This window comes from Mus caroli, chromosome X (genome assembly GCF_900094665.2).
Source record: "Mus caroli chromosome X, CAROLI_EIJ_v1.1, whole genome shotgun sequence".
Taxonomy (NCBI): Eukaryota; Metazoa; Chordata; class Mammalia; order Rodentia; family Muridae; genus Mus; species Mus caroli.
In genome coordinates, this window is record NC_034589.1 from 105,085,112 (window position 1) to 105,090,765 (window position 5,654).

General features: G+C 33.9%; 1 protein-coding gene across 5 annotated transcripts in view; it reads right to left on the minus strand.

Moving 5' to 3' along the window:
- Positions 1-5,654, minus strand: part of Hdx (highly divergent homeobox) — a 121,273-nt gene that overhangs the window by 106,416 nt on the left and 9,203 nt on the right. Inside the window, exon 1 of one of the 5 annotated variants that reach the window (XM_029472959.1) lies at positions 94-232. The exons of the other annotated variants lie outside the window; for them this stretch is intronic. The gene's annotated coding sequence lies outside the window, so the exon portion shown is untranslated. Of the gene's footprint in view, positions 1-93; positions 233-5,654 lie in introns of those variants that run through there. 5 annotated transcript variants of the gene reach the window in all.

The window sequence follows — 5,654 nt, forward strand, 5'->3', positions numbered from 1 at the left end:
TCCCTCCCTCCCTCCCTCCTGCTCTCTCTCTCTCCTTCATTCATTTCCTCCCTCCTGCTCACTCTCTCCTTCATTCATTCCCTTCCCCTTTACCTCTCTGCCCCACTCTCCATGTGCCTGGAGATTAGAGGAAAGCTCTCTAGAGTTGGTTCTCTCCTGCCACCTTGTGGGATCCAGAAACAGGTGGTCAGGTCTGCGCACAAGACCAACCAGCTAAGTCATCTTAGTGGCTTTGTTGTCTGTCTTTTTTGAGACAGTTTCACGTAGATCAGCAGGATCTCAAACTTGCTTGGTATTGGAGGCTGATGTTGAACTTCATATCCTCTTGCCTATACCTCCTGAAAACAGGAATTAAAAATGTGCTACACCACATATGGTTTATGCAGTACTGAAAATTGCACACATTACTCTATTAAGTAAGCTGCATCCCCAGAACTAAGATTATTTTTAGTTTAAGTTCTTAAAAGGTGTGGCTTCACTGTTTCCATCTTTTTTTCAATGAGGTACCTCACTCTTACTTCCCTGTATATAAAGTATAGCCCGCACCCCCTTTTCTGCCTTTAGTATTTTCTGTCCCTCTGTATTTTAGCAATTGGATAATTCAAAATGCTAAGACATCACACCCAACCTTTATGTCATGTACTCTTCCATTTCTATAATTTCAAACAAACCATTAAAAATAGCTTCCATTTGTCTCATCCTACTGCTTTTTAATCTTCGTAAACATATCTCATGTGATAACAACAGTGGTTTAATTAGTCTTCTAGACCTAACTTTCTTCCTGAAGGTGCCTTAATTATTTCCTCTTTGAAATGTGAAGAATACATCTTCCTGTTTCTGTGTATTCTAATATACTGAATCTTCAGTTAATTCTATATATGGTGAACATTATTGTTGGCTAATGGATATATCTGTAGTCTTTAGGTATGTTTAGGCTTTGCTAGGAAAAATAATTAAGTTATTTGAAAGTAGTTTGAAGAACTGAGGTTGGCAAATCTAAAATTGCTTTTATTCTAGAATTAATTTGCTACATTACTGAGACAATGTCTTTTGAGGACCCTCCTAAAAGTATCATGCAATGGGGGCTTTCCAATTTGGTTAGGAGGAACATTAATTATAATTGATCCTGTGTGAGTGAACACTTATTTATGTAATTATATTTATTAATAGACCATGTCACATATAGTCCAAATTGTCCTTGAATGTGTTATGTAACAAAGAATGGTCTTAAGTTTCTGCTCTTCCTACCTTTACTTCCCAAGTGCAGGGATCATTGGTGCTGCCATACCTGCCTCTTATGTGAACTTTGAAGACAGTTTGGCCTGTTGATTTCTAGTGATGTTTTTCTCCTCTCTGTCCTCAGTAGCTTGTTCACTTGAGCTGATCAGTATTCAACTTAAAGATTTGAACAATCTTTCTATAGATCTCTTGAGATCTATGTGTGATAACCTCCCATGTGCAGGACTCATGTCTAAATTCCTTTGTCCTTCAAAGGTACCTAAACTGTTATCCTTAACTCTAAAAACTATGTCTCCTCATATCAAAGATACTAGGATGCTTGGGTTGCTTTTCTTTGGCCTATCATTCAAATGTTCCCAAGGCAATGAGTTGGAATGATCTAAGAACTCATTTTGTTAGTTGTTGTTCTATCAGAAATCATTGTCCTGGTCTGCCTTTTGTCATAGGCCTGAAGTCCATTAATTCTTATATTGTTATGTTTGTTTTTACACATTTAAGATGAAAGTCTGTATCTTGTTGCTGTCAATTCATCATGGCTGTGAGCAGAAAATTCAGATGGCCTTTTAGGGTAGAGTTTAGGAGTTAAGACATCTTTGCATTCAATGGGCTTAACTCTAGTTTCACAGTCTTGGAACAGATAACTGAACTCTTGGTCCTGAACATCCTCAAATGGATAGTGGGGATATAAAAAAATGTTTCATGATGAGTCTTCTCCACTAAAATAACTGCTAAGTTATAATGTTCTATGTAAATGACATTTCTCAAACTTTAAATTTTTTATTTATTTGTTTGTTTGTTTATTGATTTCTCTGTATAGCCCCAACTGTCCTGGAATTAGCTCCATAAACCAGACCAGCCATTAACTAAGAGATCCATTTGCATTTGCCTCCCATGTCATGGAGTTAAATGCATATGTCACTATGATTAGGAATAATTTAACAAATACTACTCCATTCCTATACCATTAGCATAAAACTTCAAACAAAGGAAATATAGTATTATATCATAGTAACAAAAGAAAGAATGATCCTATTCTTCCTATTTGTAAGAGTTTAATTTTTTAAAATCTCAAAGAATGCAAAAATGTTTAGTACAAAAATATCGAACATAAAAGGATATCATAATAAAACAGGCTAAATTTCATTTAGGAAAACTTGAATAAATATATAGTAATTAATTGGAATTTCAATGTTAAATCTGAACATGTGTGAAATACTTATTATTGTAAATCTATTCTCAAATTTGTATCTTTTGGGTATCATTTACATGTAAAATTCTCCTCAACCCAAACTGTTTTACTTAGCTTATTTTACTATTAACTTACAAGAATTACAGATGTTGTAAAAAAAAAAATATGTACAAAGTCTACTAATGGGTATCTGACATATTCTAATAGCATGAAAATATATTCATTATCTGTTTATTGAACTACAATTTACTGACATGACCTATACACATCTCTTGCCTTTTTTTAGAAATATAATTGGTTCTGTCATTTATGAGACAGGAGATATTATAAACAATCCTACTGCACGAGTTCCTCAAAGCATAAAGATGTGTCTACTGACCTCATCTAAAAATACCTTAAATGTATAATTATTCATGTTTACCAGATTCATAAAGTTAAATTTAGATTCATCATGGCATAGAAACACATTGCAACACAATTTCATGTATACATGATCCACAAAAATATATGAAAACATACATAACTGATACAGCAGAGATACCCACATACACATGTATAGCTACATTTATAATATTTGAGTCTTTTTGTTTGGAGGAAGACAAAGTCTCACTCTGTAGCCCAAACTGGCCTAGAACTCAATATATATTGCAGTCTAGCTTCAAATCCATGGCAATACTCAAGCCTTAACCTCCTGAGTAATGGGATTACCAACATGAGCCACCATGTCCAGCTCTAATATTTAAATTCTAATGAACTTAGAATATGTTTATATCAAAGGGGGAAAATGTTTCAGCAAGTAAATACCCGGGATCTCAGAATGTTTCATTGATAATAATTTATCATCTTTTAAGATATTTGCATTTATTATGTGTTAATGATAAAATTAGGCTGTCTATAAATTATAACAGCATTTTATATATTTGGATGACAAAATTCGTATTATTACAAAAAGGAGAAAGATCAGTTTCAAACAGATACTCCAGCACAAGGCAAAACCATAAATAAGGCTTCAATACATGAGTAATTAATTTCCCTGTATCTTTAACTCTGATTTCATATAACAAATCTACAGCCCATCCACATATAGAATATAGGGATATCACTAATATCTTGAGGTTCATAGTTCCCCCTAATGAACTAATCAAGCACTGTGATTTATACATCTTTCATCACTAAATTATGGTTCTTTATGTATGGTTGTCTCTAAACAAACTGTACAAGAAAAACCTTTCTTCCTGGTAGTATACTGATAGTATGTTCTTAACCATTCTTTCTCAATTTTTTTAATCACGATAACTCCATCCAATTTCTCTTCTTACCTTCTCTACTCCCAGAAGGAATGTTTATTGGTGGATAAAATTTGTTTTAAGATTAGTGTCATATTTCTTTCTTTAAACATTCTTTTGATATTTCTTGAATCAGATTTGCATTAAAGGTAGTTTTGTTTTGATAGGAAGACCTAGACTATCCAATTTTTTTACTCCTTATTTCTTATATCTCCTGTTTCTGATTTTTATATCATTCTACAAAAATCCTAGGGAGGAAAACTTTTCAGTACACAAGCTTTCGGGCATAGGACAAGTCCCTTGAAGCACGCCATCTAGTGGTGCATATGTAGTGGTGTATAAGCATTCAGATACAAAGAAGATAAACAATATACAAACAGACACAATTTTTACCTAAATACTGGAAATATATTTATTTCCCTCAAAGAAAAAAGAACTCAAACTGTCGTTAAAGAGTTAAATTTTTACAGCCATTATAAATACATTATGGAGGTTCCTCAAAAAATTAAAACTAGAACTCATGTATGATCCAATAATGTCATTACTGAGTAGAAACATTCACAGTAGCAAAGATATGGTGAACTCAATCTGAGTGTCCATAAATGGTTGTATAAATAAAGGGAGTGCGGTATATATACATGCAATTAAGCCTTAAAACAGAAGGAAACCTTGTCATTTGCAACAACATAGATAGAACTGGGGGACATTATGCTAAGTAAAATAAGCCAAGAATAGGAAAAAGCAAGATTACATGATTTTGTTTATATATAAAATACAAAGAAAAAAAAAGGATGAACTCATCAAATCCGAGTAGAACAATGCTTGTCATAGGTTGGGGGTTGGAGAGATTGTGGATAGATATTGGTGAAAGCATACAAGTATTCAATTAGATAAAAGGAGTGATTTCCAGAGATCTATTGTGTAGCATGACAGTAGTTAATCGTAATGGATTGTTTACTTTAAAAGTGATAAAAGAATAGATTACAAATGTTTTCAGAACAAAACCCATAATAAGTATGTAAGGTAACATGTATGTTAATTAGCTTGTTTTAGGCATTCTACTATGTGCATATATTAGAACATAATATTGGCTAGACACTGTATACACCTTTAATCTCAGAATCTCGGAGGGATTAAGACAAGAGGACCATAAGCTAGAGTTTAATCTGGGCTAGACAGAAAGATTGTGTTTCTATAAATATTTGTAGGTCATAAATATATAATTACATATATAATTGTTATCATTTAAGTAACACATAATTATCATTATACATATTTTTAATAAACTAAGAAAACATTGGATTACTTAAGAGCCTTATAAGAGAACAATTCTGAATTCAATACCCACAGGAAAAGAAACCACTTCTGTTTGTTTGCTTGTTTGTTGTGTTTTTCTCATGCTTAGGTTGTGTATCCAAGGATGATCTTGAATGTCTGTTCCTCCATTTTCTGCCTCTCACATGCCTAAATTAGTCACATGCCAATAGGCCTAGTTTGATGTGATACTAAATACCCAATCTAGAGCTTGATCAATGCTAGGCAACCACTCCACCAACTGAGCTACATCCTTATCCCTAAAGACATTTGTTCAGTGTCTATTTGAAAGAGACAACGTGTAGTGGCTATTCCTGGTTGTCAACTTGACTATATCTGGAATGAACTACAATACAGAATTGGAAGGCTCACCAGTGATCTTAATCTGGAGGCTGAGAGATAGAACTTTCTGACCTGGATCTTGGTATGGAGATCTTGAGGCATAGTGGCTATGGATTCCAGAAGATTAAGACAGGGAGATCTCAAAAGGTCATCTGGGATTAAAGGCGTGGTGGCACACACCTTTAATCTGAGCTACACTGGAGACTATATAAGGACATTGGAAAAAGGGAGTCTCTCTCTCTCTCTCTCTCTCTCTCTCTCTCTCTCTCTCTCTCTCTCTCTCT